Genomic DNA, 25,966 nt, shown 5'->3' on the forward strand with positions numbered 1-25,966 from the left:
CTCATGTTTCACTCACTCTGTGAACACGCAAGTTCCCTCGGGAGAATAAAGTTGTTTCTTATCTTATCTTATATGAAAGCATACATTCAGAAAATGAGTTTTGCACATGGGCATAATATGAGAAGATTGAATGCACATGAGAAGTGAAGTACACGAGCCACTGTTTGACGATGATGATGATGAAAGTGAGCGTCAGAGATGTAAGTGGTCCCTCTGTATGTTCTATGTGATGATTATCAGTTTCATTAGGTAAGACTTCATTATCCAGAAATGTGTGTTTCTGATGAAGGCATCATGTAAATTGTGATATTGTGGTGATTATACATAATTCCCCCTCGGACTATGGTGTGGGTAGGTGTGTTCCCCACGGTGGTTAAAAGGGCGAGGACTTCCGTTCCGTAGGTGTTGTTGTTCTGCTGTATTGATTGTACGAGACGAGTGAATCCGCATGTCTATAAAGTGGACGTTAAAACTCAATACGCAGCCTCCGACTCCCGTCCTTCGGCACTACACTGGTGACCCTGACGCGAGTCTCGACGAAGTATCCGAGACTGGACTGAACATGGCCGTTTTTCTCAAATTGCCGGAGTTTTGGGAGACGTCCGCGGCGGCATGGTTCGCACAGACGGAAGCTCAATTCGCCCTCCGCGGGATAACGGATGACGACACACGCTATTTCCACGTCGTCTCCGCACTGGGGAGCTCTACAGCGGCCCGGACAGTGGGGTGTATTACTTGTCTTCCTGCCCTGGAGAAATATGCAGCATTCAAGACTCTCCTGCTCAAAACCTTCGAGCTGTCACGGCCGGAACGAGCCCGACGCCTGTTCGCTATTCACGGCCTCAGAGACAGTAAGCCCTCAGAGCACATGGAGATGATGCTGAACCTGCTAGGTAAAGAAGAGCCAAATTTCCTGTTCATGGAACTGTTCCTTCGGCACATGCCGCCACACGTGCAAACAGCCTTAACTAATACAACTATCACGGAGCCACGAGCTTTCGCCGAGGAGGCTGATCGCTTTTTCCTGGCTACCCAGCGTTTCGCCCCTGAGGTGCTAGCCCCGACGCGCAGCTACATGCCCCCCAGCAGAGGAATGCTAACTACAGGAGACCCTGTGACTGCTGACGGCCGCACAAATTCAGGCATGTGCTACTTCCATGCGCGTTTCGGCGCTAAAGCTAAGAGATGCCGGCCCCCTTGCAACTATGGACCGGCGGGAAACGACAGGGCCCACGTTCAGTTGTAGCCGTGAGCGTGGGTGCAACAAGCAGACTACTATTCATTAAGGACACCCTCTCCAGGCGTAACTTCCTCTGCGACACCGGAGCTAACAGGAGCGTTTTGCCGGCCACGAGGAGTGACACCGCCAGCGGAGGCTACGGACCCCCATTGACGTCTGCTAACGACACCCCTATCCGCACCTATGGCACAAAGACTGTGAACCTGTGTCTCGAGGGCCGGCAGTTTACGTGGGATTTTGTTACGGCCGACATTTCCTTCCCCATCCTCGGTGCGGATTTCCTGTGCGCTCACGGACTACTAGTGGACGTCAAGAACAGCCGCTTGGTAGACGCATTGACATTCTCCTCGCTTGCTTGTGTCCGCGGTGAGGCAACATACGGCGGACTCTCCAGCTCTCTTGCTGAGGGGGACAGATATCAACGCCTACTTGGTGAGTTTCCCAGCCTGACGAAGCCCACCTTTTCCGCCACTACCATCAAGCACGGGGTTGAACACCACATTGACACTAAGGGCCCCCCGGTCTACGCTAGGGCCCGGCGGCTCAATCCTGTCAGGCTGGCAGTCGCCAGGTCAGAGTTTGCCAACATGGAGTGCCTGGGCATTATCCACTGCTCTGACAGCCCATGGGCCTCACCCCTCCACATCGTCCCTAAACCAGATGGCGGTTGTCGTCCGTTCGGAGACTACCGCCGCCTTAACGACGCTACCACACCGGACCGCTACCCGGTCCCCCACATCCAGGATTTCTCCGCACATCTGGCTGGCAAACTGGTTTTCTCCAAAGTGGATCTGGTGCGGGGCTACCACCAAGTCCCGGTGCACCCTGCAGACATCCCCAAAACGGCGGTGGTCACGCCGTTCGGACTGTTTGAGTTCCTGCGGATGCCGTTTGGACTTAAGAACGCTGCACAGTCTTTCCAGCGGTTGATGGATTCGACGCTAAGAGACATGCCGTTCATTTTCGTTTACCTAGACGATATTCTCGTTGCCAGCTCCTCGGAGGGAGAGCACCAAGTACACCTCCGGGATCTCTTCAAAAGGCTCGACCAGCACGGCTTGATTATCAACCCTGCGAAGTGCGTGTTCGGGTTGCCCTCCATCCAATTCCTCGGACATATGGTGAGCAAAGAGGGGGCTGCCCCCCTCCCTGCAAAGGTGGAGGCCGTGTCCGCCTTTCCAAGACCGCACACAGCTCGTGCACTCCGGGAGTTTCTGGGGATGGTGACCTTTTATCACCGGTTCATCCGCCGGGCCGCCCACACTATGCGCCCGCTATACGAGGCTCTTAAGGGTAAGTCCCCCGGTCAGGCCGTCGACTGGACGGCTGAGAGGGATGCCGCGTTCGATGCCACCAAAGCCGCCCTGAGCCAAGCCACCATGCTGGCCCACCCGTCGCACAAGGCCCCCATCGCTATCACCACGGACGCGTCTGATTATGCTGTGGGAGCGGTGCACGAGCAATGGGTCGACGGCGCCTGGCAGCCACTCGCCTTTTTCAGCCGCCAGTTGACCCCCAGGGAGCGCAAGTACAGTGCGTTTGACAGAGAGCTCCTCGGCCTCTGGTTGGCAGTCCGCCATTTCAGGTTCCTGCTGGAAGGTCGAGAGTTTACGGCATTCGTGGATCATAACCCGCTCACGTTCTGCATGTCCAAGGTGGCCGAGCCGTGGTCGGCCCGCCAGCAGCGTCAGCTCTCCTTCATATCGGAATACACCACGGACATCCGACACGTCGCCAAAAAGGACAACGTGGTGCTCTGTGTGGCTGCTCTCCTCGTTTACGGCCATACCACTCTGAACACGCCCGATCTCGTCTGATCTCGGAAGCTAAGCAGCGTCGGGCCAGGTTAGTACTTGGATGGGAGACCGCCTGGGAATACCCGGTGCCGTAAGCATTTTGGCCCTCTGAGCAGCAGGCCTCACCTGGTCCTCCTCCCTCATGTTTCACTCCCTCTGTCAACACGCAATTTCCCTCGGGAGAATAAAGTTGTATCTTATCTTATCTTATATGAAAGCATACATTCAGAAAATGAGTATTGCACATGGGCATAATATGAGAAGATTGAATGCACATGAGAAGTGAAGTACACGAGCCACTGTGTGACGATGATGATGATGACGATGATGATGATGATGAAAGTGAGCGTCAGAGATGTTAGTGGTCCCTCTTTATGTTCTATATGATGATTATCAGTTTCATTAGGTAAGACTTCATTATCCAGAAATGTGTGTTTCTGATGAAGGCATCATGTAAATTGTGATATACATGAACTTGAGTGTAGTCATGTGTACACGGTGACTTGAACTGGGTCCGTCTCACCTATAAAGAGCCTCTGTGTGGCTGCTCTCCTCGTTTACGGCCATACCACTCTGAACATGCCCGATCTCGTCTGATCTCGGAAGCTAAGCAGCGTCGGGCCAGGTTAGTACTTGGATGGGAGACCGCCTGGGAATACCCGATGCCGTAAGCATTTTGGCCCTCTGAGCAGCATGCCTCACCTGGTCTTCCTACCTCATGTTTCACTCCCTCTGTCAACACGCAATTTCCCTCGGGAGAATAAAGTTGTATCTTATCTTATCTGAAATGTTAGTGTTCTTCTGATGAAGGCATCATGTAAATTGTGATATACATGAACTTGAGTGTAGTCATGCGTACACGGTTACTTGAACTTGGTCTGTCTCACCTATAAAGAGCCTCTGTGTGGCTGCTCTCCTCGTTTACGGCCATACCACTCTGAACACGCCTGATCTCGTCTGATCTCGGAAGCTAAGCAGCGTCGGGCCAGGTTAATACTTGGATGGGAGACCGCCTAGGAATACCCGGTGCCGTAAGCATTTTGGCCCTCTGAGCAGCAGGCCTCACCTGGTCCTCCTCCCTCATGTTTCACTTCCTCTGTCAACACCCAATTTCCCTCGGGAGAATAAAGTGATATCTTATCTTATCTTATATGAAAGCATACATTCAGAAAATGAGTATTGCACATGGGCATAATATGAGAAGATTGAATGCACATGAGAAGTGAAGTACACGAGCCACTGTGTGACGATGATGATGATGATGATGAAAGTGAGCGTCAGACATGTAAGTGGTCCCTCTGTATGTTCTATGTGATGATTATCAGTTTCATTAGGTAAGACTTCATTATCCAGAAATGTGTGTTTCTGATGAAGTCATCATGTAAATTGTGATATACATGAACTTGAGTGTAGTCATGCGTACACGGTGACTTGAACTGGGTCTGTCTCACCTATAAAGAGCCTCTGTGTGGCTGCTCTCCTCGTTTACGGCCATACCACTCTGAACACGTCTGATCTCGGAAGCTAAGCAGCGTCGGGCCAGGTTACTACTTGAATGGGAGACCGCCTGGGAATACCCGGTGCAGTAAGCATTTTGGCCCTCTGAGCAGCAGGCCTCACCTGGTCCTCCTCCCTCATGTTTCACTCCCTCTGTCAACACGCAATTTCCATCTGGAGAATAAAGTTGTATCTTATCTTATCTGAAATGTTAGTGTTCTTCTGATGAAGGCATCATGTAAATTGTGATATACATGAACTTGAGTGTAGTCATGTGTACACGGTGACTTGAACTGGGTCTGTCTCACCTATAAAGAGCCTCTGTGTGGCTGCTCTCCTCGTTTACGGCCATACCACTCTGAACACGCCCGATCTCGTCTGATCTCGGAAGCTAAGCAGCTTCGGGCCAGGTTAGTACTTGGATGGGAGACCGCCTGGGAATACCCTGTGCCGTAAGCATTTTGGCCCTCTGAGCAGCAGACCTCACCTGGTCCTCCTCCCTCATGTTTCACTCCATCTGTCAACACCCAATGTCCCTCGGGAGAATAAAGTTGTATCTTATCTTATCTTATATGAAAGCATACATTCTGAAAATGAGTATTGCACATGGGCATAATATGAGATTATTGAATGCACATGAGGAGTGAAGTACACGAGCCACTGTGTGACGATGATGATGATGATGATGATGATGATGATGATGATGATGAAAGTGAGCGTCAGAGATGTTAGTGGTCCCTCTTTATGTTCTATGTGATGATTATCAGTTTCATTAGGTAAGACTTCATTATCCAGAAATGTGTGTTTCTGATGAAGGCATCATGTAAATTGTGATATACATGAACTTGAGTGTAGTCATGTGTACACGGTGACTTGAACTGGGTCTGTCTCACCTATAAAGAGCCTCTGTGTGGCTGCTCTCCTCGTTTACGGCCATACCACTCTGAACACGCCCGATCTCGTCTGATCTCGGAAGCTAATCAGCGTCGGGCCAGGTTAGTACTTGGATGGGAGACCGCCTGGGAATACCCGGTGCCGTAAGCATTTTGGCCCTCTGAGCAGCAGGCCTCACCTGGTCCTCCTCCCTCATGTTTCACTCCCTCTGTCAACACGCAATTTCCCTCGGGAGAATAAAGTTGTATCTTATCTTTTCTGAAATGTTAGTGTTCTTCTGATGAAGGCATCATGTAAATCGTGATATACATGAACTTGAGTGTAGTCATGTGTACACGGTGACTTGAACTGGGTCTGTCTCACCTATAAAGAGCCTCTGTGTGGCTGCTCTCCTCGTTTACGGCCATACCACTCTGAACACGTCTGATCTCGTTTGATCTCGGAAGCTAAGCAGCGTCGGGCCAGGTTAGTACTTGGATGGGAGACTGCCTGGGAATACCCGGTGCCGTAAGCATTTTGGCCCTCTGAGCAGCAGGCCTCACCTGGTCCTCCTCCCTCATGTTTCACTCCCTCTGTCAACAACCAATGTCCCTTGGGAGAATAAAGTGGTATCTTATCTTATCTTATATGAAAGCATACATTCAGAAAATGAGTATTGCACATGGGCATAATATGAGATGAGTGAATGCACATGGGGAGTGAAGTACAGGAGCCACTGTGTGACGATGACGATGATGATGATGATGATGATGATGAGGATAAAAGTGAGCGTCAGAGATGTAAGTGGTCCCTCTGTATGTTCTATGTGATGATTATCATTTTCAGTAGGTAAGACTTTATTATCCAGAAATGTGTGTTTCTGATGAAGGCATCATGTAAATTGTGATATACATGAACTTGAGTGTAGTCATGCGTACACGGTGACTTGAACTGGGTCTGTCTCACCTATAAAGAGCCTCTGTGTGGCTGCTCTCCTCGTTTACGGCCATACCACTCTGAACACGCCTGATCTCGTCTGATCTCGGAAGCTAAGCAGCGTCGGGCCAGGTTAGTACTTGGATGGGAGACCGCCTGGGAATACCCGCTGCCGTAAGCATTTTGGCCCTCTGAGCAGCAGGCCTCACCTGGTCCTCCTCCCTCATGTTTCACTCCCTTTGTCAACAACCAATGTCCCTCGGGAGAATAAAGTTGTATCTTATCTTATCTTATATGAAAGCATACATTCAGAAAATGAGTATTGCACATGGGCATAATATGAGATGGTTGAATGCACATGAGGAGTGAAGTACAGGAGCCACTGTGTGACGATGATGATGATGATGATGATGATGATGATGAGGATGAAAGTGAGCGTCAGAGATGTAAGTGGTCCCTCTGTATGTTCTATGTGATGATTATCAGTTTCATTAGGTAAGACTTCATTATCCAGAAATGTGTGTTTCTGATGAAGGCATCATGTAAATTGTGATATACATGAACTTGAGTGTAGTCATGTGTACACGGTGACTTGAACTGGGTCTGTCTCACCTATAAAGGGCCTCTGTGTGGCTGCTCTCCTCGTTTACGGCCATACCACTCTGAACACGCCCGATCTCGTCTGATCTCGGAAGCTAAGCAGCGTCGGGCCAGGTTAGTACTTGGATGGGAGACCGCCTGGGAATACCCGGTGCAGTAAGCATTTTGGCCCCCTGAGCAGCAGGCCTCACCTGGTCCTCCTCCCTCATGTTTCACTCCCTCTGTGAACACGCAATTTCCCTCGGGAGAATAAAGTTGTATCTTATCTTATCTGAAATGTTAGTGTTCTTCTGATGAAGGCATCATGTAAATTGTGATATACATGAACTTGAGTGTAGTCATGCGTACACGGTGACTTGAACTGGGTCTGTCTCACCTATAAAGAGCCTCTGTGTGGCTGCTCTCCTCGTTTACGGCCATACCACTCTGAACACGCCTGATCTCGTCTGATCTCGGAAGCTAAGCAGCGTCGGGCCAGGTTAGTACTTGAGTGGGAGACCGCCTGGGAATACCCGGTGCCGTAAGCATTTTGGCCCTCTGAGCAGCAGGCCTCACCTGGTCCTCCTCCCTCATGTTTCACTCCCTCTGTCAACAACCAATGTCCCTCGGGAGAATAAAGTGGTATCTTATCTTATCTTATATGAAAGCATACATTCAGAAAATGAGTATTGCACATGGGCATAATATGAGATGATTGAATGTACATGGGGAGTGAAGTACAGGAGCCACTGTGTGACGATGATGATGATGATGATGATGATGATGATGAGGATAAAAGTGAGCGTCAGAGATGTAAGTGGTCCCTCTGTATGTTCTATGTGATGATTATCAGTTTCATTAGGTAAGACTTTATTATCCAGAAATGTGTGTTTCTGATGAAGGCATCATGTAAATTGTGATATACATGAACTTGAGTGTAGTCATGTGTACACGGTGACTTGAACTGGGTCTGTCTCACCTATAAAGAGCCTCTGTGTGGCTGCTCTCCTCGTTTACGGCCATAGCACTCTGAACACGCCCGATCTCGTCTGATCTCGGAAGCTAAGCAGCGTCGGGCCAGGTTAGCACTTGGATGGGAGACCGCCTGGGAATACCCGGTGCAGTAAGCATTTTGGCCCTCTGAGCAGCAGGCCTCACCTGGTCCTCCTCCCTCATGTTTCACTCCCTCTGAGAACACGCAATTTCCCTCGGGAGAATAAAGTTGTATCTTATCTTATCAGAAATGTTAGTGTTCTTCTGATGAAGGCATCATGTAAATTGTGATATACATGAACTTGAGTGTAGTCATGTGTACACGGTGACTTGAACTGGGTCTGTCTCACCTATAAAGAGCCTCTGTGTGGCTGCTCTCCTCGTTTACGGCCATACCACTCTGAACACGCCCGATCTCGTCTGATCTCGGAAGCTAATCAGCGTCTGGCCAGGTTAGTACTTGGATGGGAGACCGCCTGGGAATACCCGGTGCAGTAAGCATTTTGGCCCTCTGAGCAGCAGGCCTCACCTGGTCCTCCTCCCTCATGTTTCACTCCCTCTGTCAACACGCAATTTCGCTCGGGAGAATAAAGTTGTATCTTATCTTATCTGAAATGTTAGTGTTCTTCTGATGAAGGCATCATGTAAATTGTGATATACATGAACTTGAGTGTAGTCATGCGTACACGGTGACTTGAACTGGGTCTGTCTCACCTATAAAGAGCCTCTGTGTGGCTGCTCTCCTCGTTTAAGGCCATACCACTCTGAACACGCCTGATCTCGTCTGATCTCGGAAGCTAAGCAGCGTCGGGCCAGGTTAGTACTTGGATGGGAGACCGCCTGGGAATACCCGCTGCCGTAAGCATTTTGGCCCTCTGAGCAGCAGGCCTCACCTGGTCCTCCTCCCTCATGTTTCACTCCCTTTGTCAACAACCAATGTCCCTCGGGAGAATAAAGTGATATCTTATCTTATCTTATATGAAAGCATACATTCAGAAAATGAGTATTGCACATGGGCATAATATGAGATGATTGAATGCACATGAGGAGTGAAGTACAGGAGCCACTGTGTGACGATGATGATGATGATGATGATGATGATGATGAGGATGAAAGTGAGCGTCAGAGTTGTAAGTGGTCCCTCTGTATGTTCTATGTGATGATTATCAGTTTCATTAGGTAAGACTTCATTATCCAGAAATGTGTGTTTCTGATGAAGGCATCATGTAAATTGTGATATACATGAACTTGAGTGTAGTCATGTGTACACGGTGACTTGAACTGGGTCTCTCTCACCTATAAAGAGCCTCTGTGTGGCTGCTCTCCTCGTTTACGGCCATACCACTCTGAACACGCCCGATCTCGTCTGATCTCGGAAGCTAAGCAGCGTCGGGCCAGGTTAGTACTTGGATGGGAGACCACCTGGGAATACCCGGTGCAGTAAGCATTTTGGCCCCCTGAGCAGCAGGCCTCACCTGGTCCTCCTCCCTCATGTTTCACTCCCTCTGTGAACACGCAATTTCCCTCGGGAGAATAAAGTTGTATCTTATCTTATCAGAAATGTTAGTGTTCTTCTGATGAAGGCATCATGTAAATTGTGATATACATGAACTTGAGTGTAGTCATGTGTACACGGTGACTTGAACTGGGTCTGTCTCACCTATAAAGAGCCTCTGTGTGGCTGCTCTCCTCGTTTACGGCCATACCACTCTGAACACGCCCGATCTCGTCTGATCTCGGAAGCTAATCAGCGTCTGGCCAGGTTAGTACTTGGATGGGAGAGCGCCTGGGAATACCCGGTGCAGTAAGCATTTTGGCCCTCTGAGCAGCAGGCCTCACCTGGTCCTCCTCCCTCATGTTTCACTCCCTCTGTCAACACCCAATGTCCCTCGGGAGAATAAAGTTGTATCTTATCTTATCTTATATGAAAGCATACATTCAGAAAATGAGTATGGCACATGGGCATAATATGAGATGATTGAATGCACATGAGAAGTGAAGTACACGAGCCACTGTGTGACGATGATGATGATGATGATGATGATGATGATGATGAAAGTGAGCGTCAGAGATGTTAGTGGTCCCTCTTTATGTTCTATGTGATGATTATCAGTTTCATTAGGTAAGACTTCATTATCCAGAAATGTGTGTTTCTGATGAAGGCATCATGTAAATTGTGATATACATGAACTTGAGTGTAGTCATGTGTACACGGTGACTTAAACTGGGTCTGTCTCACCTATAAAGAGCCTCTGTGTGGCTGCTCTCCTCGTTTACGGCCATACCACTCTGAACACGCCCGATCTCGTCTGATCTGGGAAGCTAAGCAGTGTCGGGCCAGGTTAGTACTTGGATGGGAGACCGCCTGGGAATACCCGGTGCCGTAAGCATTTTGGCCCTCTGAGCAGCAGGCCTCACCTGGTCTTCCTCCCTCATCTTTCACTCCCTCTGTCAACACGCAATTTCCCTCAGGAGAATAAAGTTGTATCTTATCTTATCTGAAATGTTAGTGTTCTTCTGATGAAGGCATCATGTAAATTGTGATATACATGAACTTGAGTGTAGTCATGTGTACACGGTGACTTGAACTGGGTCTGTCTCACCTATAAAGAGCCTCTGTGTGGCTGCTCTCCTCGTTTAAGGCCGTACCACTCTGAACACGCACAATCTCGGATGCTAAGCAGCGTCGGGCCAGGTTAGTACTTGGATGGGAGACCGCCTGGGAATACCCGGTGCCGTAAGCATTTTGGCCCTCTGAGCAGCAGGCCTCACCTGGTCCTCCTCCCTCATGTTTCACTCCCTCTGTCAACACGCAATTTCCCTCGGGAGAATAAAGTTGTATCTTATCTTTTCTGAAATGTTAGTGTTCTTCTGATGAAGGCATCATGTAAATCGTGATATACATGAACTTGAGTGTAGTCATGTGTACACGGTGACTTGAACTGGGTCCGTCTCACCTATAAAGAGCCTCTGTGTGGCTGCTCTCCTCGTTTACGGCCATACCACTCTGAACATGCCCGATCTCGTCTGATCGCGGAAGCTAAGCAGCGTCGGGCCAGGTTAGTACTTGGATGGGAGACCGCCTGGGAATACCCGGTGCCGTAAGCATTTTGGCCCTCTGAGCAGCAGGCCTCACCTGGTCCTCCTCCCTCATGTTGCACTCCCTCTGTCAACACGCAATTTCCCTCGGGAGAATAAAGTTGTATCTTATCTTACTTTATATGAAAGCATACATTCAGAAAATGAGTATTGCACATGGGCATAATATGAGAAGATTGAATGCACATGAGAAGTGAAGTACACGAGCCACTGTTTGACAATGATGATGATGATGATGAAAGTGAGCATCAGAGATGTTAGTGGTCCCTCTTTATGTTCTATGTTATGTCAGACGAGATCGTGCATGTTATATTGATATATGGACAAATAAAGGTTGTTGACTCTCAAAAAAAAAAAAAGGAACAAGGGAAAGAAATCAAAGACAATATGGTCGTAACAGTGTAAACACATGGTAATATACAATGATTGTGATTGTGTGATTGTGGAATATTTAAATAAATAGACAACGCAACTAATGAATCCGATGGATCTGAATAACCTAACATAACAGAATATAGGAAACAAATAGTAATGGCAATGTCACGAGCTGCTGTTGATTTGCTAATGTTTATAAGTTATGACAGTAGCAATGCTGTACTGTACATTGGATTTTGTAATTTGATTACTTGCTCATTTCATAATGGACTGGTCTGAAAGAGCCTTGTTGACTTGCATCTGACCCTGGGAGTCGATCTGTTCTATTTGTTTGTTCTTGGCTTGTGCTGCTCCAAGATTCTGGCAAACTATTTAATAACATTTTGCTTTTATGAAAGCACACATTCAGAAAATGAGTATTGCACATGGTCATAATATGAGAAGGTTGAATGCACATGAGAAGTGAAGTACACGAGCCACTGTGTGACGAAGATGATGATGATGATGATGATGATGATGATGATGATGAAAGTGAGCGTCAGAGATGTTAGTGGTCCCTCTTTATGTTCTATGTGATGATTATCAGTTTCATTAGGTAAGACTTCATTATCCAGAAATGTGTGTTTCTGATGAAGGCATCATGTAAATTGTGATATACATGAACTTGAGTGTAGTCATGTGTACACGGTGACTTGAACTGGGTCTGTCTCACCTATAAAGAGCCTCTGTGTGGCTGCTCTCCTCGTTTACGGCCATACCACTCTGAACACGCCTGATCTCGGAAGCTAAGCAGCGTCCGGCCAGGTTAGCACTTGGATGGGAGACCGCCTGGGAATACCTGGTGCAGTAAGCATTTTGGCCCTCTGAGCAGCAGGCCTCACCTGGTCCTCCTCCCTCATGTTTCACTCCCTCTGAGAACACGCAATTTCCCTCGGGAGAATAAAGTTGTATCTTATCTTATCAGAAATGTTAGTGTTCTTCTGATGAAGGCATCATGTAAATTGTGATATACATGAACTTGAGTGTAGTCATGTGTACACGGTGACTTGAACTGGGTCTGTCTCACCTATAAAGAGCCTCTGTGTGGCTGCTCTCCTCGTTTACGGCCATACCACTCTGAACACGCCCGGTCTCGTCTGATCTCGGAAGCTAATCAGCGTCGGGCCAGGTTAGTACTTGGATGGGAGACCGCCTGGGAATACCCGGTGCCGTAAGCATTTTGGCCCTCTGAGCAGCAGGCCTCACCTGGTCCTCCTCCCTCATGTTTCACTCCCTCTGTCAACACGCAATTTCCCTCGGGAGAATAAAGTTATATCTTATCTTATCTGAAATGTTAGTGTTCTTCTGATGAAGGCATCATGTAAATTGTGATATACATGAACTTGAGTGTAGTCATGCGTACACGGTGACTTGAACTGGGTCTGTCTCACCTATAAAGAGCCTCTGTGTGGCTGCTCTCCTCGTTTACGGCCATAACACTCTGAACACGCCTGATCTCGTCTGATCTCTGATGCTAAGCAGCGTCGGGCCAGGTTAGTACTTGGATGGGAGACCGCCTGGGAATACCCGCTGCCGTAAGCATTTTGGCCCTCTGAGCAGCAGGCCTCACCTGGTCCTCCTCCCTCATGTTTCACTCCCTTTGTCAACAACCAATGTCCCTCGGGAGAATAAAGTTGTATCTTATCTTATCTTATATGAAAGCATACATTCAGAAAATGAGTATTGCACATGGGCATAATATGAGATGATTGAATGCACATGGGGAGTAAAGTACAGGAGCCACTGTGTGACGATGATGATGATGATGATGATGATGATGATGAGGATAAAAGTGAGCGTCAGAGATGTAAGTGGTCCCTCTGTATGTTCTATGTGATGATTATCAGTTTCATTAGGTAAGACTTTATTATCCAGAAATGTGTGTTTCTGATGAAGGCATCATGTAAATTGTGATATACATGAACTTGAGTGTAGTCATGTGTACACGGTGACTTGAACTGGGTCTGTCTCACCTATAAAGAGCCTCTGTGTGGCTGCTCTCCTCGTTTACGGCCATACCACTCTGAACACGCCCGATCTCGTCTGATCTCGGAAGCTAATCAGCGTCGGGCCAGGTTAGTACTTGGATGGGAGACAGCCTGGGAATACCCGGTGCAGTAAGCATTTTGGCCCTCTGAGCCGCAGGCCTCACCTGGTCCTCCTCGTTTCACTCCCTCTGTGAACACGCAATTTCCCTCGGGAGAATAAAGTTGTATCTTATCTTATCAGAAATGTTAGTGTTCTTCTGATGAAGGCATCATGTAAATTGTGATATACATGAACTTGAGTGTAGTCATGTGTACACGGTGACTTGAACTGGGTCTGTCTCACCTATAAAGAGCCTCTGTGTGGCTGCGCTCCTCGTTTACGGCCATACCACTCTGAACACGGAAGTAAGAGGAGGTGTGTGTGAGCTCCAGGCGTGCGTGTATTTTGACTGATCCTGTGCGGCAATTTTGATTTTGAGTTTAAACTGTGGCGTTTCTTTAAGCCCAGATTTTTCGTTTCTTTGATAGCTCGGTTTTTGGAGCCACCCCCAGCAGTTTTGACTGTCTGGGGGACACTTTAAGTTATTTGTTTGTTTGGTTTGTGTTTTCCTGATGGAAAATAGTTTATACTGTGCTCCAAGTATGGTGAGAACCAGAGGAAAGGGAGCCAGAGTCGCTGCACCGGGCCCGGACCGGACGGCCGAGGCAAACGAGCCGATGGTGAAAGACGATCGGGCGTACAGGACCGTGGACGGTCAGAATATGACGGGAGAAATGGAGGACACACGTGCGGTGACAGCTCCTGACGTAGCCGAAAATGCGGAAGGAGGAAGAGGGCAGGAGAGAGAAATCATCAGAGAGGAAGAGATACGGATTATTAAGGATAAAGCTGAAGAGTTTCAGCTAAATTTAACGCTCGCGCTGGAGCTGATTGGAGAAGATAAAGTGACCGCAATGGAGCTGATCCAGGCAATACAAGACACTTGTGGGAAAATCATCGCCTGCCGGTACACGGGCAGAAATAAATATGAGATCACAATGAATCACCCGAAGGGGAAAGAAAGACTATTGGACGGCATAAAAATTGGACAGACCGCGATCATGTCCAAGGAGTTATGTAATGATGAGCTGGTGGTCTCGTTTCTGGGGCTGCCGGCGTATATCACGGACAGCGTCATTCTGGGCAAGCTGAACAGCTGGGTGGTGAGTGCAGTATCCCCGATCATCAGGAGAATGTGGCCGGGAACTAGAATTGCTGACGGAACAAGATACGTGAAAGTTAAATTCACGGAGACGGTCCAATCACTTCCATATTCGACCAAGTTTGAGACGGCTTTTGGAGCAGAGTTCTTCAGAGTTTTGCACGACAAACAGGTGAAAGTGTGCAGACAGTGCATACAGACTGGTCATATCCTGAGGGACTGTCCAGATTTCCTTTGTAGAAAATGTGGAGAGCAGGGGCACTATGCAAGGGAGTGCATGGGCAGAGGGAACAAATGCCAGAGCTGCAAAAAGGAGAGCAGCAGATGTGTTTGTGAGGACGTTGATCATGCTCCAGGGACGGGAGGAAAGCAACGTGAGGAGCAGGAAGAATCGAGAGAGAATATCTCTGAGAGGGAGGAGACCGAGAAGGATCGTGCGGAGGGGGAAGCGGAGAAAGGAAGAGACATACTGGAGTCGGACGGAGAGCAAGGAATGGAGGTGAGAGGATCGACAGCTGAGGTGCCGGGACATGGAGACGCAGCAGAGGGGCAGAGTGTGGATACATCGGAGAGAAAGGAGAGGAAGGTGAAAATTGTTCAACTTCAGCGGCCCCCAGAATCAGACTCAGAGATATGCTTGACGGGGTCTCAAGAGTCGGGGAACTCGGAGTCTGATATGGACCTCGGAAACAGCCAGGAGCTGGGGAAGAGAAGACTGCAATGGATGCTGAAGACAAGGGGATCAAAAAGAGGAAAAAGTAAGACGTGAACTGTAGCATAAAGATGATGGGCCTGATTTATCTCTATGTATTTACAATGTTAAAAATACTATCGCAAAACACAAACGGCTTAAGATGTATTAACAAGATGAGAGATGTTTTAAGGGTGGATACTTTTGACATCCTCTGTGTACAAGAGACTAGGTGGACAAGGGAGTGGAGAAGCTATCTGAGGGATACATGGGCTGGAAAAGTGTGGGCAAACAACGGTGTAAATGGACGAGCCGGAGTCGCTATTTTTGCGAAAGGAGATAAGATCCAAAATGTTAAGGAAATAGTGAAGGATGATGAGGGAAGGGTGATCGGTATTGAATTTATTTACAGGAATGTGCTTTACAAACTTTTGAATATTTATGCATCGAATGAGGACAACAAGCGTGGAATTTTCTTTGATCAACTAAAACCGCATTTGGGAGGGAACATTTGTGTAGTGGGGGATTTTAACTGTGCACTTACGAGGTTGGATATATCAAGCAACAATACATACAAAAGTGATATAAGTAGGAAATCGCTAAATGAGCTTTTTGACTATTTCAACCTGGTAGATCTGTGGAGGGTGCGCAATATGGGAGAAAGGGGCTTTTCCAGACGACAGACGGTTCTGGGGCACTTAAACAGTCCAGGATTGACTTATGTCTATTAGCATCTGGGCTGGAAAAAAAGATTTCAAAATGCTGGTATGAGTTCACAGGGTTTAGCGATCATGCAAGGTTATGGGTGGAGCTGGGGGAGAAAGAGCACAAAGGTGGAGGGTTATGGTGTTTAAATAACAGTGTTTTGCTGGATGGAAAATATAGGGAGAAAGTTGAAAATCTACTGAAAGAAAGAAAAAGAGAACTCGGGGGGGGTTGCATAAATATGGGGGAGTGGTGGGAGGAGGTGAAATTGCACATCAAAAAAGTGACAATAAACTATTGTAAAAATAAAATGGAGAAGGAAAGAAGGACTGAGTATAGTTTAAGAGACCAGATTAATAAAGAGCTGGAAAGGTCGATTGCAGAGGAAAACTTCAACAATCTAAAATATCTCATGCTGAGAAAACAATTAGATGAGCTTGAGAAGAAACGGAGCAGAGGGGCAGCTATCAGATCAAGGATGAAGGATATTTTAGAAGGGGAAAAGAATACAAGTTTCTTTTTAGGGCTTGAAAAAAGACAGCAAAAGAAAGCTCATCTGCAAAACCTGAAAAATGAAGAGGGTAAGACAATGGAGAAGACAGGGGAAATGCTGGAGGTGGCTCATAAACATTTTAAAAAACTTTTTTCAAAGATGGAGGTAAACTCTACAGACCACAGTGTTTTTGAAGGGATAGAAAAAAAATTAGGGGAAGAGGACAGAGCAGACTGTGATAAAAACATAACAGAGGAAGAATTGGAAAGAGCAATAAATGGTTTGAATAAGAACAAAAGTCCAGGGCTGGATGGGTTATCGGGGGAATTTTACATCACCTTTAAACAGGTGATAAAGCCAATTCTCCTGAGAATCTTTCAATGCATGGAGCGGGAGGGGAAAGCATCTGGGGACTTCTTCACGGGGCTAATCCGAGTGGTGTATAAGAATAAGGGTGACAAAGGGGATTTGGGGAATTATAGGCCAATTAGTCTGCTAAATACAGATTATAAAATACTGGCTAAAATCCTGGCAAACAGATTGAAGGAGGTGATAGGCACAGTGGTGAATCCCTGTCAGTGTTATGGTGTGGTAGGGAGAGACATTAGTGACATCATCTTATCGATCCAGGACATCTTTGACAAAATGAATCAGAAGGGAGGGCTGTACATAGGGGTTGATTTAGAGAAGGCGTTTGATAGGGTGGATCATGATTTTTTGTTTAAAACACTGGGAAAGATGGGTTTCGGGGAAGGTTTCACTAAATGGATTAGGTTAATATATAGGAATGCCATCAGTAGGGTGAAAATAAACGGGAGGTTAACTGAGAGCTTCGCTCTGGAGAGGTCAATCAGGCAAGGATGCCCGCTTTCAGCTATGTTATACTCCATAGCGGCAGAACCCTTGTCTGCCCTCATTAGGAGGGACCCAGGGATTTTGGGGATTGAAATGGAAGATAAAACGGACACGAAAATCTACCAGTACGCAGATGACATAAGTATTACGGTTAGGGATGAGAGGAGTGTAGACAGGGTGCTGCAGCATGTAGAGTGCTATGAGAGGGCATCTGGGGCCAAAATCAATGCGGAAAAAACCGAGCTAATGGGCTTTGGTGATGGTTTCGATTGTGTAAATAAATGGAATTTTGTAAAGAGAAATGAAATGGTGAAGGTTTTGGGTGTATACGTAGGTAAGAATCGAGATGCAGCAACAAAACAAACGTGGGGTGAAATAGAGGGAAAAATCAAAATGCGATTGGATTTCTGGTCCGGGAGGAAATTGAATCTAAGGGGTAAAGTGATAGTAACTAACGCCCTCCTCCTGTCCAAGTGTCAGTATGCGCTAAGAGTCTGTGAAATGCCGGACAGGGTAATAGGAAAGCTGAATGACATGATGAGTGCTTTCATCTGGAATAAAAAACAGCATTTGATAGCCAGGAAGGTGCTCATCAATGGGCAGAAGGAGGGCGGTTTGAAATTGGTGGACCTGAAAAGTAAAAAGCTTAGTGCACGGATTCGACTGTTAGGGAAATTTATGGGAAACGCAAAGATTTACGCGTGGCAGAAGTGCCTCGACTCTTGCCTACAGGGGTGGGATAATAGAGGAGTGTTTAATCTATGTAGGGAAACGGAGCAAAGGGAAAGAGCACAGGTTAATGCATTTACAGGGGAAATACTTGAAGCGTGGAATATTTTACTGGGGGATTTAAAGTTTAGATGTGAGACTGCGGAGCAGGTGTTACACCAACCAGTTTTCAGAAATCCGGCAATAAGGTGTCAGGGGAAGGTATTTTCAGGGAGGTACTTGGAGGAACTAGGTTTAAATCAGGTGAAGCACTTTATCCAAAGAGGTGGTGGATTTCTGCAGGAGGAAGTAATCCAGGAGGTCAGGGGAAGATTAGGGAAAGTGAGACCAATAGAGATCAAAAGACTATGCCAGAGAATTTTAGAGGGGTTACCTCGTAGCTGGGTGGCGCTGGTGAAGGGGAGGAGGGCAGAGAAGGCTCTGGAGTTGGTCAGTTTCTCCCTCATCCAAGGAGGGAAAGAGCATGACATACGATCAGTTAACTCCAAGATACTATATAGAGTGTTTTTGGGAAAGGAAAAGAAGAAAGCGGCAGCTGAGGAAGTATGGCTAAGGCAGTTCCATGGGCTTCAGAGGGAGCACATTTGGTCAGATCTAAATGTGAAGTTCATTTCATCAGAGTGCTTTGATACAAATTTCAGGCTCAGACACAATAGAATATTTGTCAATTTGGTGCTAAACCAGATAAATAGACTCAACAGCAAGGTTTGTGATATATGTGAGGTGGAAGTGGAGACATTTGGGCACTTTATTTTTGAATGTAAGGAGTTAAAAGTGTTTTTTGAGAAACTGGACCAATGCTTTCAAAAATGTAGAGTCACAATCACGGAAAAGGAAAAATGGGAGAGGTTTTTTCTATTTGGGTATAAGGAAAGGAAAGCAGGGGTGAACAAATGGCTTATCAATTACATTCTGAGTTATGCCAAACATGTCATCAGACTTCGGAGAAACTATTCACATTTCGAGGACAAAAAAGTGAACATCTGGAGATTTTTCTGTAACTTTATGAAAAGGAATGTGAGTCTGCTGTGGGATGGTGGGGACAAGACTTTCAAACAAAAGGTGCTGGAAGATAACTGTCTATTTGTGTGTGGAAATCAGGGTGGGGTGCAAATGTCAATAGGTCAAGGGTGAGGGGTGATGGGTGAAGGAAAAAAAAAGAAAAAAAAAAAAGATGTGATGAATGGTGTTATGGATTGTTGGAAATAATTTGATTTGATTTGAAATGACTTGTATTTACTTGTGTAAAATGTATTTGTAAAAATATTTATTTTTTTGATAATAAAAGAAAAAAAAAAAAACACGCCTGATCTCGTCTGATCTCGGAAGCTAAGCAGCGTCGGGCCAGGTTCGTACTTGGATGAGAGACCGCCTAGGAATACCCGGTGCCGTAAGCATTTTGGCCCTCTGAGCAGCAGGCCTCACCTGGTCCTCCTCCCTCATGTTTCACTCCCTCTGTCAACACCCAATGTCCCTCGGGAGAATAAAGTTGTATCTTATCTTATCTTATATGAAAGCATACATTCAGAAAATGAGTATGGCACATGGGCATAATATGAGATGATTGAATGCACATGAGAAGTGAAGTACACGAGCCACTGTGTGACGATGATGATGATGATGATGATGATGATGATGATGATGAAAGTGAGCGTCAGAGATGTTAGTGGTCCCTCTTTATGTTCTATGTGATGATTATCAGTTTCATTAGGTAAGACTTCATTATCCAGAAATGTGTGTTTCTGATGAAGGCATCATGTAAATTGTGATATACATGAACTTGAGTGTAGTCATGTGTACACGGTGACTTGAACTGGGTCTGTCTCACCTATAAAGAGCCTCTGTGTGGCTGCTCTCCTCGTTTACGGCCATACCACTCTGAACACGCCCGATCTCGTCTGATCTGGGAAGCTAAGCAGTGTCGGGCCAGGTTAGTACTTGGATGGGAGACCGCCTGGGAATACCCGGTGCCGTAAGCATTTTGGCCCTCTGAGCAGCAGGCCTCACCTGGTCTTCCTCCCTCATGTTTCACTCCCTCTGTCAACACGCAATTTCCCTCGGGAGAATAAAGTTGTATCTTATCTTATCTGAAATGTTAGTGTTCTTCTGATGAAGGCATCATGTAAATTGTGATATACATGAACTTGAGTGTAGTCATGTGTACACGGTGACTTGAACTGGGTCTGTCTCACCTATAAAGAGCCTCTGTGTGGCTGCTCTCATCGTTTACGGCCATACCACTCTGAACACGCCTGATCTCTTCTGATCTCGGAAGCTAAGCAGCGTCGGGCCAGGTTAGTACTTGGATGGGAGACCGCCTGGGAATACCCGGTGCCGTAAGCATTTTGGCCCTCTGAGCAGCAGGCCTCACCTGGTCCTCCTCCCTCATGTTTCACTCCCTCTGTGAACAACCAATGTCCCTCGGGAGAATAAAGTGGTATCTTATCTTATCTTATATGAAAGCATACATTCAGAAAATGAGTATTGCACATGGGCATAATATGAGATGATTGAATGCACATGGGGAGTGAAGTACAGGAGCCACTGTGTGACGATGATGATGATGATGATGATGATGATGATGAGGATAAAAGTGAGCGTCAGAGATGTAAGTGGTCCCTCTGTATGTTCTATGTGATGATTATCAGTTTCATTAGGTAAGACTTTATTATCCAGAAATGTGTGTTTCTGATGAAGGCATCATGTAAATTGTGATATACATGAACTTGAGTGTAGTCATGTGTACACGGTGACTTGAACTGGGTCTGTCTCACCTATAAAGAGCCTCTGTGTGGCTGCTCTCCTCGTTTACGGCCATACCACTCTGAACACGCCCGATCTCGTCTGATCTCGGAAGCTAATCAGCGTCGGGCCAGGTTAGTACTTGGATGGGAGACCGCCTGGGAATACCCGGTGCCGTAAGCATTTTGGCCCTCTGACCAGCAGGCCTCACCTGGTCCTCCTCCCTCATGTTTCACTCCCTCTGTGAACACGCAATTTCCCTCGGGAGAATAAAGTTGTATCTTATCTTATCTGAAATGTTAGTGTTTTTCTGATGAAGGCATCATGTAAATTGGGATATACATGAACTTGAGTGTAGTCATGTGTACACGGTGACTTGAACTGGGTCTGTCTCACCTATAAAGAGCCTCTGTGTGGCTGCTCTCCTCGTTTACGGCCATACCACTCTGAACACGCCCGATCTCGTCTGATCTGGGAAGCTAAGCAGCGTCGGGCCAGGTAAGTACTTGGATGGGAGACCGCCTGGGAATACCCGGTGCCGTAAGCATTTTGGCCCTCTGAGCAGCAGGCCTCACCTGGTCTTCCTCCCTCATGTTTCACTCCCTCTGTCAACACGCAATTTCCCTCGGGAGAATAAAGTTGTATCTTATCTTATCTGAAATGTTAGTGTTCTTCTGATGAAGGCATCATGTAAATTGTGATATACATGAACTTGAGTGTAGTCATGTGTACACGGTGACTTGAACTGGGTCTGTCTCACCTATAAAGAGCCTCTGTGTGGCTGCTCTCATCGTTTACGGCCATACCACTCTGAACACGCCTGATCTCGTCTGATCTCGGAAGCTAAGCAGCGTCGGGCCAGGTTAGTACTTGGATGGGAGACCGCCTGGGAATACCCGGTGCCGTAAGCATTTTGGCCCTCTGAGCAGCAGGCCTCACCTGGTCCTCCTCCCTCATGTTTCACTCCCTCTGTGAACAACCAATGTCCCTCGGGAGAATAAAGTGGTATCTTATCTTATCTTATATGAAAGCATACATTCAGAAAATGAGTATTGCACATGGGCATAATATGAGATGATTGAATGCACATGGGGAGTGAAGTACAGGAGCCACTGTGTGACGATGATGATGATGATGATGATGATGATGATGAGGATAAAAGTGAGCGTCAGAGATGTAAGTGGTCCCTCTGTATGTTCTATGTGATGATTATCAGTTTCATTAGGTAAGACTTTATTATCCAGAAATGTGTGTTTCTGATGAAGGCATCATGTAAATTGTGATATACATGAACTTGAGTGTAGTCATGTGTACACGGTGACTTGAACTGGGTCTGTCTCACCTATAAAGAGCCTCTGTGTGGCTGCTCTCCTCGTTTACGGCCATACCACTCTGAACACGCCCGATCTCGTCTGATCTCGGAAGCTAATCAGCGTCGGGCCAGGTTAGTACTTGGATGGGAGACCGCCTGGGAATACCCGGTGCCGTAAGCATTTTGGCCCTCTGACCAGCAGGCCTCACCTGGTCCTCCTCCCTCATGTTTCACTCCCTCTGTGAACACGCAATTTCCCTCGGGAGAATAAAGTTGTATCTTATCTTATCTTATATGAAAGCATACATTCAGAAAATGAGTATGGCACATGGGCATAATATGAGATGATTGAATGCACATGAGAAGTGAAGTACACGAGCCACTGTGTGACGATGATGATGATGATGATGATGATGATGATGATGAAAGTGAGCGTCAGAGATGTTAGTGGTCCCTCTTTATGTTCTATGTGATGATTATCAGTTTCATTAGGTAAGACTTCATTATCCAGAAATGTGTGTTTCTGATGAAGGCATCATGTAAATTGTGATATACATGAACTTGAGTGTAGTCATGTGTACACGGTGACTTGAACTGGGTCTGTCTCACCTATAAAGAGCCTCTGTGTGGCTGCTCTCCTCGTTTACGGCCATACCACTCTGAACACGCCCGATCTCGTCTGATCTGGGAAGCTAAGCAGTGTCGGGCCAGGTTAGTACTTGGATGGGAGACCGCCTGGGAATACCCGGTGCCGTAAGCATTTTGGCCCTCTGAGCAGCAGGCCTCACCTGGTCTTCCTCCCTCATGTTACACTCCCTCTGTCAACACGCAATTTCCCTCGGGAGAATAAAGTTGTATCTTATCTTATCTGAAATGTTAGTGTTCTTCTGATGAAGGCATCATGTAAATTGTGATATACATGAACTTGAGTGTAGTCATCTGTACACGGTGACTTGAACTGGGTCTGTCTCACCTATAAAGAGCCTCTGTGTGGCTGCTCTCATCGTTTACGGCCATACCACTCTGAACACGCCTGATCTCGTCTGATCTCCGAAGCTAAGCAGCGTCGGGCCAGGTTAGTACTTGGATGGGAGACCGCCTGGGAATACCCGGTGCCGTAAGCATTTTGGCCCTCTGAGCAGCAGGCCTCACCTGGTCCTCCTCCCTCATGTTTCACTCCCTCTGTGAACAACCAATGTCCCTCGGGAGAATAAAGTGGTATCTTATCTTATCCTATATGAAAGCATACATTCAGAAAATGAGTATTGCACATGGGCATAATATGAGAAGATTGAATGCACATGAGAAGTGAAGTACACGAGCCACTGTGTGATGATGATGATGATGATGATGATGATGATGATGAAAGTGGGGGTCAGAGATGTTAGTGGTCCCTCTTTATGTTCTATGTGATGATTATCAGTTACATTAGGTAAGACTTCATTATCCAGAAATGTGTGTTTCTGATGAAGGCATCATGTAAATTGTGATATACATGAACTTGAGTGTAGTCATGTGTACACGGTGACTTGAACTGGGTCTGTCTCACCTATAAAGAGCCTCTGTGTGGCTGCTCTCCTCGTTTAAGGCCGTACCACTCTGAACACGCACAATCTCGGATGCTAAGCAGCGTCGGGCCAGGTTAGTACTTGGATGGGAGACCGCCTGGGAATACCCGGTGCCGTAAGCATTTTGGCCCTCTGAGCAGCAGGCCTCACCTGGTCCTCCTCCCTCATGTTTCACTCCCTCTGTCAACACGCAATTTCCCTCGGGAGAATAAAGTTGTATCTTATCTTTTCTGAAATGTTAGTGTTCTTCTGATGAAGGCATCATGTAAATCGTGATATACATGAACTTGAGTGTAGTCATGTGTACACGGTGACTTGAACTGGGTCTGTCTCACCTATAAAGAGCCTCTGTGTGGCTGCTCTCCTCGTTTACGGCCATACCACTCTGAACACGCCCGATCTCGTCTGATCTGGGAAGCTAAGCAGCGTCGGGCCAGGTAAGTACTTGGATGGGAGACCGCCTGGGAATACCCGGTGCCGTAAGCATTTTGGCCCTCTGAGCAGCAGGCCTCACCTGGTCTTCCTCCCTCATGTTTCACTCCCTCTGTCAACACGCAATTTCCCTCGGGAGAATAAAGTTGTATCTTATCTTATCTGAAATGTTAGTGTTCTTCTGATGAAGGCATCATGTAAATTGTGATATACATGAACTTGAGTGTAGTCATGTGTACACGGTGACTTGAACTGGGTCTGTCTCACCTATAAAGAGCCTCTGTGTGGCTGCTCTCCTCGTTTACGGCCATACCACTCTGAACACGCCCGGTCTCGTCTGATCTCGGAAGCTAATCAGCGTCGGGCCAGGTTAGTACTTGGATGGGAGACCGCCTGGGAATACCCGGTGCCGTAAGCATTTTGGCCCTCTGAGCAGCAGGCCTCACCTGGTCCTCCTCCCTCATGTTTCACTCCCTCTGTCAACACGCAATTTCCCTCGGGAGAATAAAGTTGTATCTTATCTTATCTGAAATGTTAGTGTTCTTCTGATGAAGGCATCATGTAAATTGTGATATACATGAACTTGAGTGTAGTCATGCGTACACGGTGACTTGAACTGGGTCTGTCTCACCTATAAAGAGCCTCTGTGTGGCTGCTCTCCTCGTTTACGGCCATACCACTCTGAACACGCCTGATCTCGTCTGATCTCGGAAGCTAAGCAGCGTCGGGCCAGGTTAGTACTTGGATGGGAGACCGCCTGGGAATACCCGCTGCCGTAAGCATTTTGGCCCTCTGAGCAGCAGGCCTCACCTGGTCCTCCTCCCTCATGTTTCACTCCCTTTGTCAACAACCAATGTCCCTCGGGAGAATAAAGTTGTATCTTATCTTATCTTATATGAAAGCATACATTCAGAAAATGAGTATTGCACATGGGCATAATATGAGATGATTGAATGCACATGGGGAGTAAAGTACAGGAGCCACTGTGTGACGATGATGATGATGATGATGATGATGAGGATAAAAGTGAGCGTCAGAGATGTAAGTGGTCCCTCTGTATGTTCTATGTGATGATTATCAGTTTCATTAGGTAAGACTTTATTATCCAGAAATGTGTGTTTCTGATGAAGGCATCATGTAAATTGTGATATACATGAACTTGAGTGTAGTCATGTGTACACGGTGACTTGAACTGGGTCTGTCTCACCTATAAAGAGCCTCTGTGTGGCTGCTCTCCTCGTTTACGGACATACCACTCTGAACACGCCCGATCTCGTCTGATCTCGGAAGCTAATCAGCGTCGGGCCAGGTTAGTACTTGGATGGGAGACAGCCTGGGAATACCCGGTGCAGTAAGCATTTTGGCCCTCTGAGCCGCAGGCCTCACCTGGTCCTCCTCGTTTCACTCCCTCTGTGAACACGCAATTTCCCTCGGGAGAATAAAGTTGTATCTTATCTTATCAGAAATGTTAGTGTTCTTCTGATGAAGGCATCATGTAAATTGTGATATACATGAACTTGAGTGTAGTCATGTGTACACGGTGACTTGAACTGGGTCTGTCTCACCTATAAAGAGCCTCTGTGTGGCTGCTCTCCTCGTTTACGGCCATACCACTCTGAACACGCCCGATCTCGTCTGATCTCGGAAGCTAATCAGCGTCGGGCCAGGTTAGTACTTGGATGGGAGACCGCCTGGGAATACCCGGTGCCGTAAGCATTTTGGCCCTCTGAGCAGCAGGCCTCACCTGGTCCTCCTCCCTCATGTTTCACTCCCTCTGTGAACACGGAATTTCCCTCGGGAGAATAAAGTTGTATCTTATCTT

The 25,966-nt window shown here is 47.0% G+C and overlaps 26 non-coding genes and 8 pseudogenes across 26 annotated transcripts; all 34 read left to right on the plus strand.

The window, feature by feature from the left end:
- The first annotated feature begins 3,015 nt into the window (after positions 1-3,015).
- LOC142999700 (5S ribosomal RNA) lies at positions 3,016-3,134 on the plus strand. The gene has a single exon (XR_012963374.1). It is a non-coding gene; the product is annotated as a 5S ribosomal RNA (ribosomal RNA).
- A 457-nt stretch (positions 3,135-3,591) lies between these two features.
- LOC142999769 (5S ribosomal RNA) lies at positions 3,592-3,710 on the plus strand. Its single transcript, XR_012963441.1, has one exon. It is a non-coding gene; the product is annotated as a 5S ribosomal RNA (ribosomal RNA).
- A 245-nt stretch (positions 3,711-3,955) lies between these two features.
- On the plus strand, positions 3,956-4,074 carry LOC142999802 (5S ribosomal RNA). Its single transcript, XR_012963473.1, has one exon. It is a non-coding gene; the product is annotated as a 5S ribosomal RNA (ribosomal RNA).
- A 445-nt stretch (positions 4,075-4,519) lies between these two features.
- Positions 4,520-4,628, plus strand: LOC142999970 (5S ribosomal RNA; annotated as a pseudogene).
- Positions 4,629-4,873: 245 nt separating this feature from the next.
- LOC142999821 (5S ribosomal RNA) lies at positions 4,874-4,992 on the plus strand. Its single transcript, XR_012963492.1, has one exon. It is a non-coding gene; the product is annotated as a 5S ribosomal RNA (ribosomal RNA).
- Positions 4,993-5,458: 466 nt separating this feature from the next.
- On the plus strand, positions 5,459-5,577 carry LOC142999659 (5S ribosomal RNA). Its single transcript, XR_012963337.1, has one exon. It is a non-coding gene; the product is annotated as a 5S ribosomal RNA (ribosomal RNA).
- Positions 5,578-5,822: 245 nt separating this feature from the next.
- On the plus strand, positions 5,823-5,941 carry LOC142999828 (5S ribosomal RNA). The gene has a single exon (XR_012963499.1). It is a non-coding gene; the product is annotated as a 5S ribosomal RNA (ribosomal RNA).
- A 463-nt stretch (positions 5,942-6,404) lies between these two features.
- On the plus strand, positions 6,405-6,523 carry LOC142999812 (5S ribosomal RNA). The gene has a single exon (XR_012963483.1). It is a non-coding gene; the product is annotated as a 5S ribosomal RNA (ribosomal RNA).
- A 463-nt stretch (positions 6,524-6,986) lies between these two features.
- LOC142999709 (5S ribosomal RNA) lies at positions 6,987-7,105 on the plus strand. Its single transcript, XR_012963383.1, has one exon. It is a non-coding gene; the product is annotated as a 5S ribosomal RNA (ribosomal RNA).
- Positions 7,106-7,350: 245 nt separating this feature from the next.
- On the plus strand, positions 7,351-7,469 carry LOC142999702 (5S ribosomal RNA). Its single transcript, XR_012963376.1, has one exon. It is a non-coding gene; the product is annotated as a 5S ribosomal RNA (ribosomal RNA).
- A 463-nt stretch (positions 7,470-7,932) lies between these two features.
- LOC142999922 (5S ribosomal RNA) lies at positions 7,933-8,051 on the plus strand (annotated as a pseudogene).
- A 245-nt stretch (positions 8,052-8,296) lies between these two features.
- On the plus strand, positions 8,297-8,415 carry LOC142999888 (5S ribosomal RNA). Its single transcript, XR_012963558.1, has one exon. It is a non-coding gene; the product is annotated as a 5S ribosomal RNA (ribosomal RNA).
- Positions 8,416-8,660: 245 nt separating this feature from the next.
- On the plus strand, positions 8,661-8,779 carry LOC142999906 (5S ribosomal RNA; annotated as a pseudogene).
- A 463-nt stretch (positions 8,780-9,242) lies between these two features.
- LOC142999691 (5S ribosomal RNA) lies at positions 9,243-9,361 on the plus strand. The gene has a single exon (XR_012963367.1). It is a non-coding gene; the product is annotated as a 5S ribosomal RNA (ribosomal RNA).
- A 245-nt stretch (positions 9,362-9,606) lies between these two features.
- Positions 9,607-9,725, plus strand: LOC142999946 (5S ribosomal RNA; annotated as a pseudogene).
- Positions 9,726-10,185: 460 nt separating this feature from the next.
- Positions 10,186-10,304, plus strand: LOC142999741 (5S ribosomal RNA). Its single transcript, XR_012963415.1, has one exon. It is a non-coding gene; the product is annotated as a 5S ribosomal RNA (ribosomal RNA).
- A 599-nt stretch (positions 10,305-10,903) lies between these two features.
- Positions 10,904-11,022, plus strand: LOC142999778 (5S ribosomal RNA). Its single transcript, XR_012963450.1, has one exon. It is a non-coding gene; the product is annotated as a 5S ribosomal RNA (ribosomal RNA).
- Positions 11,023-12,132: 1,110 nt separating this feature from the next.
- LOC142999972 (5S ribosomal RNA) lies at positions 12,133-12,241 on the plus strand (annotated as a pseudogene).
- A 245-nt stretch (positions 12,242-12,486) lies between these two features.
- LOC142999721 (5S ribosomal RNA) lies at positions 12,487-12,605 on the plus strand. The gene has a single exon (XR_012963395.1). It is a non-coding gene; the product is annotated as a 5S ribosomal RNA (ribosomal RNA).
- A 245-nt stretch (positions 12,606-12,850) lies between these two features.
- On the plus strand, positions 12,851-12,969 carry LOC142999947 (5S ribosomal RNA; annotated as a pseudogene).
- A 463-nt stretch (positions 12,970-13,432) lies between these two features.
- Positions 13,433-13,551, plus strand: LOC142999903 (5S ribosomal RNA; annotated as a pseudogene).
- Positions 13,552-19,950: 6,399 nt separating this feature from the next.
- LOC142999742 (5S ribosomal RNA) lies at positions 19,951-20,069 on the plus strand. Its single transcript, XR_012963416.1, has one exon. It is a non-coding gene; the product is annotated as a 5S ribosomal RNA (ribosomal RNA).
- Positions 20,070-20,314: 245 nt separating this feature from the next.
- On the plus strand, positions 20,315-20,433 carry LOC142999684 (5S ribosomal RNA). Its single transcript, XR_012963360.1, has one exon. It is a non-coding gene; the product is annotated as a 5S ribosomal RNA (ribosomal RNA).
- Positions 20,434-20,896: 463 nt separating this feature from the next.
- LOC142999660 (5S ribosomal RNA) lies at positions 20,897-21,015 on the plus strand. The gene has a single exon (XR_012963338.1). It is a non-coding gene; the product is annotated as a 5S ribosomal RNA (ribosomal RNA).
- A 245-nt stretch (positions 21,016-21,260) lies between these two features.
- On the plus strand, positions 21,261-21,379 carry LOC142999787 (5S ribosomal RNA). The gene has a single exon (XR_012963459.1). It is a non-coding gene; the product is annotated as a 5S ribosomal RNA (ribosomal RNA).
- Positions 21,380-21,624: 245 nt separating this feature from the next.
- Positions 21,625-21,743, plus strand: LOC142999917 (5S ribosomal RNA). The gene has a single exon (XR_012963563.1). It is a non-coding gene; the product is annotated as a 5S ribosomal RNA (ribosomal RNA).
- A 463-nt stretch (positions 21,744-22,206) lies between these two features.
- Positions 22,207-22,325, plus strand: LOC142999662 (5S ribosomal RNA). Its single transcript, XR_012963339.1, has one exon. It is a non-coding gene; the product is annotated as a 5S ribosomal RNA (ribosomal RNA).
- Positions 22,326-22,785: 460 nt separating this feature from the next.
- Positions 22,786-22,904, plus strand: LOC142999743 (5S ribosomal RNA). Its single transcript, XR_012963417.1, has one exon. It is a non-coding gene; the product is annotated as a 5S ribosomal RNA (ribosomal RNA).
- A 245-nt stretch (positions 22,905-23,149) lies between these two features.
- On the plus strand, positions 23,150-23,268 carry LOC142999697 (5S ribosomal RNA). The gene has a single exon (XR_012963371.1). It is a non-coding gene; the product is annotated as a 5S ribosomal RNA (ribosomal RNA).
- Positions 23,269-24,079: 811 nt separating this feature from the next.
- Positions 24,080-24,198, plus strand: LOC142999788 (5S ribosomal RNA). Its single transcript, XR_012963460.1, has one exon. It is a non-coding gene; the product is annotated as a 5S ribosomal RNA (ribosomal RNA).
- A 245-nt stretch (positions 24,199-24,443) lies between these two features.
- Positions 24,444-24,562, plus strand: LOC142999723 (5S ribosomal RNA). Its single transcript, XR_012963397.1, has one exon. It is a non-coding gene; the product is annotated as a 5S ribosomal RNA (ribosomal RNA).
- A 245-nt stretch (positions 24,563-24,807) lies between these two features.
- LOC142999813 (5S ribosomal RNA) lies at positions 24,808-24,926 on the plus strand. The gene has a single exon (XR_012963484.1). It is a non-coding gene; the product is annotated as a 5S ribosomal RNA (ribosomal RNA).
- Positions 24,927-25,383: 457 nt separating this feature from the next.
- LOC142999943 (5S ribosomal RNA) lies at positions 25,384-25,502 on the plus strand (annotated as a pseudogene).
- A 239-nt stretch (positions 25,503-25,741) lies between these two features.
- LOC142999663 (5S ribosomal RNA) lies at positions 25,742-25,860 on the plus strand. Its single transcript, XR_012963340.1, has one exon. It is a non-coding gene; the product is annotated as a 5S ribosomal RNA (ribosomal RNA).
- The last annotated feature ends 106 nt before the right edge of the window (positions 25,861-25,966 follow it).

This window comes from Genypterus blacodes, unplaced genomic scaffold (genome assembly GCF_046128005.1).
Source record: "Genypterus blacodes isolate CSIRO-AG114 ecotype Tasmania unplaced genomic scaffold, CSIRO-AGI_Gbla_v1 ptg000044l_1, whole genome shotgun sequence".
Taxonomy (NCBI): Eukaryota; Metazoa; Chordata; class Actinopteri; order Ophidiiformes; family Ophidiidae; genus Genypterus; species Genypterus blacodes.